General features: G+C 44.5%; 1 protein-coding gene across 7 annotated transcripts in view; it reads left to right on the top strand.

Annotated features, from left to right (window-relative positions):
- The window catches only part of ELP2 (elongator acetyltransferase complex subunit 2), a 1,253,630-nt gene that overhangs the window by 671,968 nt on the left and 564,634 nt on the right, over window positions 1-17,028 (top strand). The gene's annotated exons all lie outside the window — the stretch shown is intronic.

Genomic DNA, 17,028 nt, shown 5'->3' with positions numbered 1-17,028 from the left:
CAATAACGTCACCAATGTGTGAGTGAGCGTCTGGATCCTTTCTGCACTTGGAGGATTCACTTTATTGTGTTTCTGGAACCTGAAGTAGTTCATTCTCCACTGAATCCATGGTGCCATTGCCCCATATCAAAACACAGCCAGAGTCCCCCTCCACAACCTTTGGCTCACTCTTTGAGTGGGGGTGATAGCACCTACACCATTTACGAATAGTATGAAATGGCTCAACTGCGCTCAGGGGGCATACTTGTGGTACATCTGACATATCCAGCCACTTACCAGATATTCTCAGGGTACTCATAGGAATTAGACTTTTCTGCTACAATGACATGTAACTTAGCTCGGTAGAGGGGCATGTACCTAAGGTCCATGACTTGCAGCTGTTTCTTGACCTCTAAAAATAATTTGCAGTGCTCTTGCACTTTCTGCATGTAATATGGACAAATCCTCTCTGAACAAGCTACAGCTAATCCAGAATACGGATGCTAGAGCTATCCTGAACCTCCATCGCTCAGCTTCGGCTAGTGACAGTTTAAAACAACTGCACTGGCTTCCAGTGGCCCAGTGTATTATTTTCAAAACTCTATGTCTGACTCATAAAGCAGTTCATAAAATCGGCTCCAATTATCTGGTTTCTAAACTTTGCTGGTATACACCCAAGCGGCTTCTTCGCTCATCAGGAGCCTGTAGAATTCAGGCCCCCCCCGCACTAACAAAGCAAAATGGGGAGATAAAGCCTTTACGGTGGCCGCAGCAAAATGTTAGAATTCGCTTCCCTTGACAATCAGGAAGGAACATAATTTTTTAACTTTTAGGAAGTTAGTCAAAACTTGGCTATTTACGCGCTAACTGCCGTCTTCTGCTTTCTCCCTCTCCCAGCGAACGCGTCTTTTACTTTTTTGCTAGCGATTCGATGCCTCAGCCGGAATGTGCTTTACGAATACTAAATAAAAATACAAATAATCAAGGTAAATTATGATGTTTCTATTCTTGAACTGAGGAATAAGGGCCTCCCTGGCAGCTCGCAGGATCGCATCTCTATCCCTGTAATTCAACAAGCGAGCAGTGAGTGCCCTTAGAGGACAACCCGGAGGAGGGACGAGGGCCCCAAGCGTCCTCTCAATAACAAAAGTGATAGACAACCCTGTAGTTCGCTGCATATTTCTCACTCACTGCTCCAGATGGTGTTCCGCTGGCTGTCCTTCTGCCCTTTCAGGGAAATACAACATGCATAGATTATTTGTCATTGAGTAGCCTCAACTTGATATTCTAGGGTGCCAGTGACCGTAGTCAAGTTGTCACCTGCTGTTTAAGTTGCTGCACCTCCTACTTAGGTGTGGTGATGTTGGATTCCTAGTTGTCTACTTTATTTGCTACTTTTTCGCAGATCCACACAGGGCAGATTTACTTCAATTGATACACCTGCAATTTGACTCTCTAGGGCCACTCTTGATCCCTGAATGCCTTCCAAAAGGGCAGCATGCAAGAACCCCCACTAGTGCTCCAATGAGTGCTTTGATGTGCCTTGGTATTCTTGTCTGTTGATTCTCTGGATGGCCTGGCGCAGGTAGTGCATTGCGCAGTAGCGTTACCCTGCGATTGTCTCTGGGGTCTGTCCCCAAGATATGGGTACCCCTATCCCCCACCCCTCCCACCCAACGCTCACACAGGCAGGCACCAGTCAGGGTTAGGAAGATCCAGGAGCACCCACATTCCAACTCCCCACTCCTCCACCAAAGAGGCAGAGCGGCACCCAGGAGTGAAAGGATGGTTGTCTCTCACACTTATTTTAGTATGTGTTCAAAGGCCTTCAGGGCTCCCTCCTACCTAACACTCCAGGGTCACAGGCTTGCCACTTCAGAGGGTTACAACTTTAGAGGATTCTGCGCTATCTGGGCACACACTGTTTTCTGTTTCATTGCTATGTACAGGACACAGGCAGACCTTCACAGAGGTTCCTCCTGGGCCACAAAATGAGGGGGGTGGACAATAGATCTTCTTGGTTCTTTGCATCCATCCCCTTTCGTTGCTCTGAATGCTTTCAGATCCAAACTGCCTCTGTCAACAAAAAACTGGCACAGCAGCTCTCACTCTCTGGGCCCACTGGTCTGGAATCTCTGCAGATGCTAAAGGGCATCTCCACGGGGTGAGCATGATGCTCTCCCAGCTGCCATTCCAGGGCTGGCCTTCCTGGCACCTCCCGATTCCTGGGGTTGGGGTGGGCCACTATGTGCCAGCAAGAGCAAAACAGGGGCCGCAGTTCCTCCCCCCCACCCCTTGCTCTCACAGGATGGTCGTTCTCACTGCCTAGTTCCATCCCACCTCTTGGAACCCGGATGGGTTCCTTGGCAGCCACTCTACAGCACCACAGACCTCCCCCAGGGCTGGCTGCCAATCACCCAAACGTCAGTGGTGACTTCTGCGCCTTCGTCCTCTGCTCCTGAGGGCAAGGCTGCCCTCTAGGCCAACAGAGGAACCATGATCGAGGCTATGGCAGGCATAGGATCGCACTTTCCTCCCCTGAGGGGCCACAAGTCACCACTCGGCCACCCAGTTATTGCGTGGCAATGGGGGTAAATAAGCCTCAATCAGTAGAGGCAGGATGTCCATCTATTTTGTTAGGACGCCACAGGATTTGGTGATGGGGAGACCGTGCTCTTTAGAGACATGTCCTGTCGACCATCTTAGCTGGCCATTCCCCCAAGATCTTTCTGAATGTTAATGCTCAGTCAAATACAAGCAGCCCAGTTCTGTTGTTTACCAGGAGGACACATGTAAAGGTCATGAGGGACACAAGTGGCCCCTAGGCCACACACTGATTATCCTTTGCCTGGAATATACCCCAATTCTTTAGCAAAGACTGGCCACTGTACATAGACTACTTAGAAATATGATTGAGATACATTTCCTTTCTTTGCTATTTTAGAATATTTAGACTTATTCCTGCTAGGTTCTTACAGTCTTTAGACTTTTTGCTTGAACTGTTTTTTTAGTTTTATATTTGTTCTGCATGTTGGTCATGAACAGTGAGAGTGTGTGCTTTTAGAGTGAGAATAGAGACCTGAGTCCACTGATCTACAGAAACAAATCCAGTTTGGCATCCACCAGCTCTGAGAGCATGTGAGCAAACCTTGAAGAACTGAACATTTGCTTCAACCAAATAAGCCGAGTGAGCACCCACCATCCTCCATGATACAGAAATGGACGGGTATGAAAGAAACTGTTGCTTAGATAAAGTCATACTAGAAGACAGAGTGAATTCCAAATTTGCCACCGCATATAGAAGATATTTTTTAGATCACAGAATAACAGAAGTAGTCCTGATATTCTGATAGCTATTTCTAACCACAGTCCTAGAATATTTCCTAGGTACCAGAATGAATCCAGAATCTTTTCATATAGGTGCTCCTGTATGCATCTAAGTATTGTATTGTATTGTAATAGTACTTATATAGCGCTTACTACCCCGATGAGGCGTCAAAGCACTTTTTGGCGAGTAGCACACTACTCCGGAACCCAAGAGGAATTAGTGGTGGATTAGTATAGGGAAATATGAGTAAATTTTTTGTATTATTATGAGTTAATTTGAGCAGAGGATATGTGAGTTTAAGTGGATTGACTAGAGTAATGGAGGGATAGAGAAGGGAAGAATCCAGAAGTGTTATTTGGGAGTTCATAGTAATAGGATGAGGCTTGGGTTGAGTAAAGGAGAGATGGAGGTGGGATGAGTCTATGGTAAGTGGTGCCATGTGACTCTGCATAGACTTTATTTCACCCCAGAAGTGATGGAGCAGGGCCGCATATATGTCCCACCTCTGTGCGCCAACATCTGTTTATTTTTCTATGCCTTCAAACGCAGATCCAGAGCTCTGCCCCCACTTTTGCCAGTTTTTTGACAACTCCCTAAGCAAATTCCAGTGTGCTAGGGAACAATGTCTCCTCTTAAAACTATAGACTTTACACAATGCTGTGACTGCAAAAAAAACATGTTGTCCAAGACCTACACAAGTTGTGTTTTTGATGCTTGCGTTCGGGGCATGACTCCAAGTCATGTGAGGAGTGTGGCCTCATGCACCTAATGGCAATCTAGAACCGTAAAGTATAGCTGTACGTCAGCAAGCACAGGAAGAAGTCACATGGCTCCCTTTCTCTCCAGGTCGAGGAGACAGACTTGCTTCCCCTCCCCGCCCTGATCCTGCACGAAGTGAGTTCCAGTCCAAGTGGAAGCATAAGAAAGCACAGCAGCACTCACCCTTTCCTGCCATTCTCTTTTAAAAGAGGAGTTGCAAGGGTATAAAGGTGATAGTCAAGTTTTCTCCTTATCTCCAATTGAGGAGCTGATCCCATTTGCCCTGAGTTCCCTCGGCCATCTGCGTTGCCGCAGCAGGTCCAGCACTTTAAGAAGACCCTGCTGCGTATCTTTGTCATTTTTCCGGCTCTCTCTGGTGTACCTTTGGACCACAATGATCCACAGAGGCCCTGAGTCACAGAACCTCTATTGGATTTTTTCTAGGTGCTGTCTTAACCACTTGGACCCCTGTTGGGTTCAGCACAGACTCCAGTGCAACCTTCCATGATGACTCTGAGACCCTCTTCAGTCCCTTCTTCATCCACGCTGGTGCTGGCACTTATGGAGAAGCCAGAGCTTACTGAGATGTTTGACCGCCAACTAATTTTGACTCGACCTGACTGAGGTCTGACTCCGTACTGGTGCCGGTTCGACCCCAACCAAAGTTGCACTCTGAATCTACTACAGAGCACTCGGCCCCCACACTACCTGACTATGATACTACTACAGAAAAGGCTCCCTCAGAGGCTCCATTATCTTTTTGGTTGTGACTCTGAACAAACCTTGCCACTACTCGGAGGTGACAATAGTGGGAATGGAGATGACTTTTTCCCATTATGATGATGACAATCTTTATATGGAGATGGGGGAGGCCAGTTTGCTTGACACTTCCCCTGTTACAGGGTTGACTTGCCTTTTAGAGAGTACCTCCTTTGCTGTGGTATTTCGATGAGTGATGGAGGTTGTGGACCTTCAACTGCCTTACGTTGAAGTCAAGTCAAAAGTTTCTCAGTATAGTGTCATTGTAATCTAAGGACATAATGACTGTTGAAATAAATCCTTTGTTCCTGGGAGAGGACTAAGGACTGAATCTGCTTTCCATTGAGTCTTAGCTGGTAATGACTGCTTTGATTACCAGAAAATCAAGGCTCTTGCTACCACAAGGACCTATGAGATTCATGACTTCTACAGAAGTGCATTTGCCTTTAGATCATTTTTTCATAATGTTAGGAAGAAAGAAGACAGCAGGGAATAATTCCTACTGCACTGCCCTGGCTATCAACAGCAAGACCATTGTTAATTGGAATCTTTTGTCAGTGTTCCTGAAGGGGACTGGATAAAGCTTTTTCCTACTTAAATCTATGGCCTGACGTCCAGGGAGCCATCCCTGAAGTTCTGTGGACATTTTGAGGACAAGAACTGAAAAAAGCAGAGCTTTGTCTACCAGCTTGAAAGTTTAAGCATTGGATTTTGGCAGGTGTTTCCCCAATGTAGACTTTTGCTGCATGTATGTGAACCTTATTGAGCAGGGCAGCTTTTTTTCAGAGCTAATCTCTTTCTTAACCTGGCATCTTTGCTTCTGTGCCAAAAAGGAATACACTGCAGCCCAGGTGGCTGGTTTCAGAAGCACATCCAGAGCACTGCAATATATAATTTGTAACTTCAACATATTGTCATGAAAACATCTATATTTTTTTGAAAATCCCCCGATGTCCGTTACATTTGCTTCACTTTTGTGTCATTTTAATCATTAAAGTCTTTGCTTTTTAACCAAATGTGGGTCAAAGGTTTGTTGTATATATGTCTTAATTGTAGTATTCTTATTGTATTGCTTTAATACATCACATTCACTTTCTCTGAGTAAGACCCGGGTTTTAATGGCAAGCTGGTAACTCCTCACGGAAATCAATGCTTGTTTCGAAGTGGTGGATTATCTGTGTTTGTGTTCAGCTACAGCTCACATCTAGACTGATACATCCCTAGTTTATCAAACCAGTTTTCTAACAACATGCCTCTAAAGGCAAAGCAACTGCTTAAAAACATTTTACTTTGAACAGCATAAGAAAGAGAAAGGAACATAAGTGTTAATCATCAAACACAAAACCGTTTTGAAGAGAGTATTTTTCCTCATGCTGACCATTTCCACTTTTAATAGTAATTTCCCTTTTCCTTTTGTTTGAAATGGGGGTTTTTGGTTGTCAGAGTATGCACCCTGTACAACCAGGAACCCCCACTCTAGTCAGGGTAAGTCAGATACACACTTTAAATTAACTTGTACTCACCCTCTGGTAGCTTGGCACAGAGTAGGCAGTCTTAACTTAAGAGGCAATGTCTGAAGTACTTGTGCAACACACTCATACAGCGACACAGTGAAGACACCACAGAAATGCTCCACACAAATTTCGAAAAATAGAGAATATTTATGTGAGTAAATCAAGACCAAAATGACAAAAATCCAATGTACACTTATCAAGTTATGACATCCAGTAAACAGTGTGCTCAACCAGCTTCCTTGCAGCAATGTTAGTGAAAGATGAGTGATTTCTCTCACCGTGGAATCCCAGAAAGCAGGGCTCCCACAGTCACTAATTAATGTGTTTATGATATTGCACCAGTCAGCTGTACAGACCTCATGAGTCTCAGGTATTTTACAGTTGCCTTTCCCGTAGCATCAGGTCCTGTGTCACAGAATCTCTCCAGCAGGAAGGCGAAGCAGGGATGGGCCCCGCTGGTAGAGTTTGATGTAGGCTTCTGCAGTCTGCTGCCCGAAGCGAGCCCAAGTACAGCAATCCCACGAGCAGGCTCTTTACTATGGAGTTGTCAATCTCAGTTGTGGCTCAGCTCTTGAGGGCGAACTGCGCTGATATGTTGAAACTGATGAAGCTCCCGTTGTCAAGGCAAAGCCGGCGGGGCAGCACTGGAAGAGTTTCCCTCAGCACTGGAGCATGCCTCAGTACAGCAGAGAGCTCATGCTGCGGCATCCCTCAATATATCAGAGAGCTCGATCCTAGAGGAGCAAAAGTGCTTGTTCTCTTCTCCGTGCAAAGTGCTTATTATGTAGCACCCCAAGCTGGTGATCAGACATGATCGGCTCCTTAACAAGTGCCGTTGCCGAAGTCACAGATGTTAGAGTCGCACGGCAGCAGTAGAATGGTGAAATCTTTGATGGCCCTGAAACATCATGAACAGTGGCAAGCCAGCAAGCCCTTGGGGATCGCTTGAAAAGAAGGCAGAGTTCAGTTCTCCTTTAACAGTCAGGGAGCAGCAGGGTAACAAAGCAGAAAAGCAATCCAGCTGAGTCATTTTAGCAGCACAGCAGTTTCTCTGGCAGGCCTTGGTTACAAGTCCAAATGTGTCTGATTTTAGGCAAACAGGGACCCATTACTTATACTCCAAAGTGTCTTTGATGTGGGTTAACTTTAAAGGAGGATATTTGAGGTGGACAGAGATCCTTTCTTCCTAATCCTGGCTCCAGACAACCAGTAGGGGGTAATCAGCCCTTTATGTGGGAATAGACACTTCCCTTCTCATGTGTAACTGTTGGCTCCTGTCCACCCTTCCTGCCCAGGAGGGTCCATCAAAATGCAGATTAATGCTCAGACACACCTAACCTTCCTGTGTTTGTGGGTACCTAGAGGGAATACATACAGTGTAGCTGTCACCTACTTTAGATGTGTACTAGAGACAGCTTGTAAGGCACACAGAGCAGAGAAATGCACACTTTCAAAAATTGCCATTTCTAAAATAGTAATGTTAAATCTGACTTTACCATTAAAGAGGATTTATCAGTCCCATTCCAAAGATATTGAACACGACACACCTATGTCTTTCTGAGCAGGACTTACAGCTTAAAAGTATATGAAGGAATTCCTAATGCTGGTTTATGTGAGGAGAAGACCTCACAGTAGTGAAAAATGACTTTGGGAGTGTTTTGGTTACCAGGGCATGCAAAATGTAAAAGTACATGTCCTGTATTTTACTTACATGGCACCCTCCATTATGGGCTACCTAGGGCCTACCTTAGGGGTGACATATGTGATAAAAGGAGAGTTTAAGGCTTGGCAAGGGGTGTTAAATGCCAAGTCGAAGTGGCAGTGAAGCTGCACACACAGGCTCTTCAATGGCAGGCATGAGATATGTTTAAGGGCTACTGAAGTGGGCGGCACAATTGGTGCTGCAGGCCCACTAGTAGTATTTAATTTCCAGCCCTAGGTACATGGTATACCACTTTACAAGGAACTTATAAGTAAGCTAAATATGCCAAACAGGTGTAAACTGATGTTAGCATGTTTAGAGAAGAGAGCACATGCACTTTAGCACGGTCAGCAGTGGTAAAAAAAAGGAGGGCCGGCTCCATCAAGAAGGTGGCTCTTAAGCCAGAGTGGACATAGGGCAATGGCATTCCGGCCCGCATCTGAGTCAGGTGTGACAAATGGGTCTGTGCCACCGTGGGGCGGCAGCGGCGCCGGTAAGAACGTCACTGGGACCATCTCTGGGGAAGATTGCAGTTTCACGACTGGAACCGATGCAGAACCACAAATGGATCCAAGGGGCCAGACTGGCACCGAGGGCGGATGCACCAGTGGAAATCCAGTGGGTGTATTGGTTGAACCCATGGAGTCGGAAGGCACTCCAAAGGAGTCAGCCGACTCAAATATGAAGTGCAGTGGTGGCAGAGGAACTGTAATTAGGGCAGCAACAGATCACTCTCTCTTCCTCACTTAAAGCTGATTGTGGTGACAAATGGTCACTCCTAGGTTGGGGTGGCCAAATGGGAGAGGTGGAAAACAGAGGACTGTGGTTTCTGGAAGAGTCTCAGCTCCACATCAACCTTTTGAAGTTGAGAGTGATTCACCTGCCATTGAAGACCTCCCTTTCTTCAATCAAGAGAAGGCTAGTTTAGGTATTCACAGACAACACTGCTGCTATGTAATATTGCAATAAGCAGGACAGCATGGGGTTATATACCCTTTGTGAAGAGGCCCTGAAACTTTGGACATGGCTAGAACATCTGGTCGTATAACACCTGGTGGGATCTTTGAGTGCCAATGCGGACAAACACAGCCATTGATGCCTTGCGGATAACGAGTGGCTAGATCTGCTTACCACTGCTGAGAAGGTGCAGTCTCAGCACTTCAACATGCTGGAATTTCCAAGGTGGTTCTTGCCTGGAGTCTGATTTAATCTGGAGTGGTCATCAAGCCTCCTCTATGCCTTTCTGCTGATACCACTCCTGCAGAGAGATCAGGAATGACAGGGCTCAAGTCATTCTTGTTCCTCTGGATTGGGCATGGAGAGTGTGATATCCCGAACTTCTGAGCTTGAGCATCGATCCTCCAATTAGGCTGCCCATTCGGGAGGATCTCTTGTCACAACAAGGCAGGTCCTGCACCTGAACGTATTCATGCTCTACCATCATGCATGGATACTGAATGGCAGCAACTGTCAATCTTTGACCGCCCTGCAGAAGTCTGTGATATCATTCTGTCAACCAGGCTTTGTGACTTGGAATTTGCAGTAATACAATTGGGACGTTTCTATACAAAATGCCAATGTAGACCTTAGACCTACAATTTTTGCAGTGAAAATATGATTCTGTTTGATACTTCTAACCACATATTCCTCATGTTTATCCCCAAGAGCCACAGTGAAGCTGGGGAATTTTATAGCAATGCTCTGTGCTCTGATAGGTGGTTCTAAGTGTCTCAGTACTGCCCCAGAAGTAATAGAGAGGAGCCGTATTTAAGTCACCATCCCTGCATGCTGATATCAGTTCCTTTCTTTCTAAGCCTTTAGATGACTATCTGGTGTGCCACTCCCAACTTTGTATTTTTTTATGTGACTTCAAAATTTTAATCAGTCAGAGCACTTGGGACGATGTCTTCCTGGACAATGACAGGATTTGAGCTGTGCTGTGAAAGCAGGAAGCAGATGTCAGCCAAGGACATACATGATGTGTGCTTGTGATGTTTGGTCTGGTGCCAGGACTCAAATTTGTGCAATAAATGTGACCTCATGCACCCAAGGGTGTTTTGGAAGCAGTAGGAGAAACGTTGTGTTACTCATTAGAGTTTGCAGTTGAAACATAGATGGCACTCCCAATCCAAGTAGTCGGGCCACTCGCAATCTTGTCACAATCAAACTCCCATTCCTGCCCGGAGTGTCCTGGTAAATCAAAGTCAAAGATGGACCATATGCACATGAACCCTCAGTGGGACCTGACCTCATCCTCCCACTTGAAATCTGACAAGAAGGCATGAGAGTATCACTCAAAAGATCATATCCTACAAGGGTCTTTTGACTGATCTGGCCCTGCAACTGGTTAGCATGCCTTAGATTTCCTGTGCCATCATCGACCTCACAGCATATAGTGCCCTTCAAGGAGCAAGGAGGCCATGCTTCCGTTTTTTCTGATACTTCCCGCTCCCTCTTGTGTGCCTTTGCCCCCTGAGTCCTTGCTAGCCCCTACTGTGCCAACATTGAGATTACTCCACCAGCACCAGCCCCAAACCCAACACCAGTCTCCGTCCCTGAGGCATTGTCAGCTGCATCCAGGCTTCTGTCACATTATGAGATTATTAAAATACAACCACAATTAAATCCTGGGCCTCTGCCTGGACACCAGTACTATCAGAGGCTAGAGACTTTATTCAGATCTGACTCTGACCAAGTTGAGGATATGCAGAGTGTGCCTCATGACACTGATGATGATAAGGAGGCAGACAACCTAATGCTCCCTCATTTTACAGATGACGGGCTATAGCTTTATTTACAAAATGCCACTGGGCTAAAGGTGTCTCCAGAGACTAAGCTGGGCCTCGCCACCCCAGCTATCAACAGATGGAAGTGCCTCTTTCACAGATGTTGTGCAAAGGAAAGTAGAAGTGTTAGATTTAAGGTTGCCTGTTGAAACTAATGCAAATGTATTAACTAAGGTCTATCAACCAAGCACTGCCTCTTCTGAACTACTATTGCAATTCAACAAGGTCTAAGCCGTGATTAGGGCTCAAGTTATTCGATTTGTGGCCTACTGACATAGACCAACCATGTTGACCTCCATTTTTTAACAAAGCAGCCTACGCCTGAAAGTCTAGTGGTGCAGGGGTTGACAAGCAAAGTCACTCCTAATGCCTTTCTGACCACTTGGCCAGATAAAGAGTCAAAGCTTATTGTTGCCTTCAGAAAGACAATGTTCTCCTTGGCTACATTATACTTAACAACCTTGAATGCAGTGTGCCTTCTGGGCAAGATCGACCATGGTTTACGGGACATAGCCAGCAAAATCTTGATAGCCATCCTAAAAGACTTCACAGCCTCGCTGGCTCAGCCAATACATTGGTCAGGACATGATGAAATACGTCATGCATGGTGGTTTGGAATAACCCAGACTGGGGTTGCACAGCTAAATGTACCAGTGTAGTACATGGAAGGAAATTCTAGGTGAGATCAGCTGGGTTTTCAGGAGATATACATACCTTTTGATGGCTCCATGTTATTAGGAGCGAAGACTGATTTGGCATTCTAATGATTTAAGGATAGTCAAGCCTCAGCACAATACTTGACTCTTGTATACCACCTACCAGTTCCACCAACATCATAAGAAGTTTAGGGGTTATTCCAGGGGCTAGCTTACAGACAGCACTGTGCAGCACAGCAGACTCATTCCTTGTGGGGCAGAGGTCATGGCGGAAGCCGGGGTCTTATATCAGTAGGGGCAGCTCTCACCTAATGCATTCTTCTGCGCTGCAGCTGCTGCCAAGATACTTTAACTTGCAGTCACAGCCCTATACTCAGTCATTAAGATGCATTCTATGATATTTCCTCCCCAGCTCGAGATCCATCATGTTGAACAGGTGGATCTTGCAAATTATTCAGAGGGCATACTCCCTGCCTTTCATTTCCTTTCCACCACGTTTTACTCCCACATCACAGTGTCTCTTAGTGGACCATTCTGCGATGTTGCGGTAAGAAGTCAATCATCTGCTGGCCAGCATCGAGCAGAATCTGGATTCTGAGAGAGAAGAGGGATGCTCTTTATGCTACTTCCTCACTGAATAAGGACAGAGGCCTCAGGTCTAAACTGGACCTGCCCACACAAGCTGCTTTAATGAGGAAAGACATTCAGAATGCTCACCCAATCTCAGATACTTTCTGCTCTGTTCAGAAGGGTGATGGTGTCCCTGACTTGTAGACCACATATTTTCATATACCCATACTGGTGTTCCACGGGCTCTATCTTCAGTTCACCCTTGAGTTGGGACTCTTCCAATATGCTGTAATCTCCTTTATTCTTACCTCTGCCCCTCCAGTGTTCACGGAGGTGAATTCTGTGGCTGTTGCCCAATTTTGGAGGCAAGCATAAGTGCTGGAATGGGGTCTTTAATCATATGCTTGGAAGTGTTATGTCTCTAGAGGTAGTGAAACCAGCATCTTTCTGATAGCCAACCAGCTAGCGGGATCTCTGAATTCCAGAGCAGACTAACTAGATAGACTTTGACTGGTGGATCATGAATGATACCTCCACCCCGAGATGGCAAGGGACATCTTCAATCATTAGGGCATGACCTGGTTAGATTTGTTCGTCATTGTCGATAACGAACAGTGGCAAAACCATTTCACACTGAAGTTTCCTCCAGAAATTTCACTGCGTGTTGCATTCGGACTGCGATGCGACACAGGTCTCCTATGTGTTCTTGCAACTGCTTCAAAGTCTGAGGAAAGCCAAGACTGACCAATTATAAGTCATCTTATTAGCACTGGTCTGGGCTAGGAGAATATGATACCCAGATCTCCAGCATGACCAGCTGCCCTCTGATCTGACTGCCATTTTGGAAGACCTATAGTCTCAGGAAAGGGGCCCGCAACTGTAACTCTGCAACTTCTACCTCCATGCATGGAGACTGAGCGACGGCAGTTCAATGTGTGTGATCTGCTAGCCATAGTAGTTGATGTTACACTTTCAGCCTTACACCCTGTGACAAAGTCCAAAGGTGAGATTAGTTACCTAGTGTAGCACTCTTATTACCTGACCCTGTGCAGACCACATTTCAGATGTATTGTTTCCTTTTATTGTTGGCTCAGCGTTGCCTTGCAGCTGTCACAGTTATGGGTTATCTATCATCCCTTTTGGCATTTTTGTATGTACCAGAAAGCCCTCTTTTTATAAACCAGTTGTGATGCTTTATCGAAGCTCTGATTCATGTTTTCCCTAAAGCCTTTTGCCATGTCCCAATGGGACTTGAACTCATTGTTGATATTTGTTTTGTGCACAGTTGCTCGCTTTGACTGATGACACTTTAAATGGTTTTCCAACACCTTTGTGTGCCTCGTGAGTTAACTGCAGGCAATCCCAGTACAATTACCCTGCACCAACTTCTTTCTGGACAAGGTAATGTTCAGGATTCTGACAGCCTCCTTACCCAAAGTTTTGGCTCTTTTTCCCATTGGCTAAACTATCACGCCTTGAATTCTTTGTACTGCCTCACCCATCTAACAGTCAAAAGAGGTTTCACTGCCTGGACCCCAAAAGGGTTTTGAATTTCCATATTAACCACACAAAAGGTGGATGATCAGCACTTTGTGGGATTCTCCAGGGCAAAGAAAGGAAAGGTGGTTCTGAAAATGACCTTGTCAGGATGGATAGTCCCCTGCATCAACATCTACTAAATGCTGGCCTAGAAAAACACCCAGAAGAACAAGATATAAAAATGCTTTTTCTGGTGAATATTGTATCTATCCACAGATTCCTGACTGCCTTCCCACTTTTCCATTCTCTGAAGTGAACTACTGAACATCATAATAAGGTTCCTAGTTAGATTTGGGAACACAGTTACCTACTATTTGTTAAAAGTGCTCCGCTTCTGAGTGCTCAGAGGGAGAAAGATTAAGAAACTGAAGTCAGTGCGTAGTGGTGGCACTTGTATGCTTCTGTGCCCTGTTACAAGGGCAGTACAGAATCAGCATGGAGCCAAATAGTGGCATCTTTCAGCACACACCAGCACTGCTGTAAATTCTCCAGATCCAGCCTGGTGCCTAGGGATGTTCTAAAGGTGAGAAATCTGCAGTTAGATGGGGTACCCACTAGAAAGAGCATTACCAAAGTAAAGTTCCAAAATTCTTTAAGAATATAATGTCTGACTTTTTTGTCCAGGAAGTGTAGAAGAGGTGTTAAAGGTCATCCTTATAGTTACAACAGGAGTTAATATGTCTACCAGTACTGGGGAGGTATTGTGGATCAAGAGAGACTAGAGTTCTTTGTTTGCTGTTGATGCTTTGCCTAGTTACTATTGGGCACAAAGAGCCTCATGTTCTAAAAATGGATTTGATAAAAATGGTTGCAATTTGTGGTTCATAAGATACTGAGTCATAGTAGGTCTCAATTCCACCTACCTCATAAATATTAATGAGTTAAGTCGCTAATTGTGACCCACTACGTTTGGCTACAATCTCAGGCATAGTGGCATGCTGGAGTCAGCAGACCACAATGTCTGATTGTTTTTGAGTAAAGCAATCGATTTTTTTTTTTTTTTTTTTTAAATGAATGCACCAGTTTTTCCTAAAAGGAAAATGGGATGGGATGCATTTAAAAGTAAAAATGAAAACATTTACAAACATTTTTAGGATCAAGGAGTGGTTCCATGCTCCTAAACTGTGTTTGTCCACATCCACATTGATAAAGTTGAAGTGGCCCATTGGGAACCTATTCCCTTTAGTGAATGGGTTGCCGCTGCCTTTGAGGTGGTGGTAAAATATTACTGTTTTGTGATTGGATTTCGGTTTCAAAACATTAATAAATACGTTAAGAAATCGGGATTTGTAAGGGATGCCCTTAACATGCCCCTTCCAGATTCCGATTCTTTATGGTTTCCTAAATCAATATAACAGTTCGCAACACCTTTTCCACATCTATAAATGGGCTGAGTACATTTCAGAAAGGGTTTTATCATTGACAAATCCTCTGCTTTTCCAAGTCAAATGGTTTGTAAATGCAAACAAATCTTTGTATGTGAGACCCAAAGTTCCTCTTGGCTTGTATGTTCTGTTAGTAATGGAGTTCTGGGAGAACTGAGGAGCCAGTGGCCAACAGGTGACTTTTCTTGTAGAGAAGAGTGTTCGTATTGAAAGCCCTGTGCATCTGTTTGTGTTGACTAGGCATGAAAGATACATTTGCCTGAATTTTCCGGATGGAATCAAAGTAGTGAGCAAAGCTACATATTGTATTGTAATTGTATTGTAATAGTATTTACATAGCGCTTACTACCCCTGATGAGGCGCCGAAGCGCTTTTCGGTGAGTAGCACGCTACTCTGGAACCCAACAAGAATTAGTGATGGATTAGTATCGGGAGATATGAGTACAGTTTTAGTATTATTATGAGTTAGTTTGAGCCGCGGATATGAGAGTTTGTTAGTTAGATTGACTGGAGTAATGGAGGGGTGGAGGAGGAAAGAAATCCAGAAGTGTTAATTGGGAGTATATCCCTCATTTACTCAACCCAAAGGCTTGGGATGAGTAAAGGGGGATGGAGGAGGGAAGAGTCTGTGGAATGGTTAGGGAGATCATAGTAGCAGGGTGAGATAAATGAGGGAGAATTTAGAAGGGTTGTGTGGGAGGTCATGGTAGTAGAGTGAGGTTTGGTGAGTTAGATGTGGAAGCGGAGGGAAGAGCTTAGGCAGAGTTATTTAGGAGATGAACGTAGTAGAAAAGATTTGGGATGAGTCAGAGTGGGAATGGAGGATAGTTTGATAGAGACATGACACATGATGATGGGTAGATAAGTGTGATAAGATGAGAGCAGGGATTCATAGATATCTAGTATAACAACCCACCAAGGAGCCATGCAATGACCCACGAACATGCCAAGCACAGAAACAACATATATATATATATGTGTATATATATATATATATATATATATATATATATATATATATACACACATACAAACACACATGAATACACACATATATGTACATACAATACATAATTAGAACCATGGGTAAATATACTTAGTCAAACAGGTTTAAAGAGTGTGTGTGTATTTTATTGTTATGACATAGTAGCGATACATATTTTCTAAAGAACTATACCTAACTAGAAATAGACACATAATCAGAAAATATATTTATCAACATAGGCATATGCAGTCCATAGTTGTTTGAATATGGTGGTTATGAAGGAAAGAGCCAACTCTTGAGTAGTTTTCTGAAGACAAGAAAGTTATCTGTGGCTCTTATAGTTGGGGGTAATGAATTCCATAGGTTGGCTGCTTGAACGGAGAAGGATGTACCACCTATAGTCTTTTTCTTGTATGGTGGTGTTCTAAGGCGGGGTGCCAATCTTGAGCGGAGGTTTCTTTGTTGTATGTATTTGGTTATTTTGTTTCTGATAAAAAGCGGTCCTGTTCCATGTATATCTTTGTGGATGATACAAAGCAGCTTGAAAGTGCATCTTCTGGCAATGGGTAACCAGTGTAGTGCTCTCAAGGCAGGGGAGATGTGGGCTTGCTGCTTTACATGTAATAGTAGCCTGGCTGCGGAGTTCTGGATACGTTGTAGTTTTTTCATAATAGATAGAGATGATCCATGGTAGAGGCCATTGGCATAATCTAGTTTGGATAATACAAGCGAGATAGTAGCTTGCACCTTGTGTGGAAATCCGAGGTGGGGGAAGATGCGTTGTAAAGTCTTCAAGGTGATGAAGCTTGTTCGTGCTAATTTGTCCACTTGGGCATTCATAGTTAACTTAATTGAGGAGGTGGTCCGAGATCGTCAGGCCAGACGCACAGAGGGTCATAACTTTTCCATTCACCACATATGAGTATAACTCCTGACACTCACAACTATATACAGCACTCAACTTACAAATCAAATCTTCTTAAAAGGAGAATAATGATGTTTTTAACGACATCTGTTGGCTCTGTGCATTTGTCACATAAAACAAAGTAATTTATTTGAAAACGCT

The sequence above is a fragment of the Pleurodeles waltl genome, chromosome 2_2 (genome assembly GCF_031143425.1).
Source record: "Pleurodeles waltl isolate 20211129_DDA chromosome 2_2, aPleWal1.hap1.20221129, whole genome shotgun sequence".
Classification (NCBI taxonomy): domain Eukaryota; kingdom Metazoa; phylum Chordata; class Amphibia; order Caudata; family Salamandridae; genus Pleurodeles; species Pleurodeles waltl.
The sequence above is the reverse complement of the archived record's forward strand: the minus strand, read 5'-3'. Positions and strand labels throughout refer to the sequence as shown.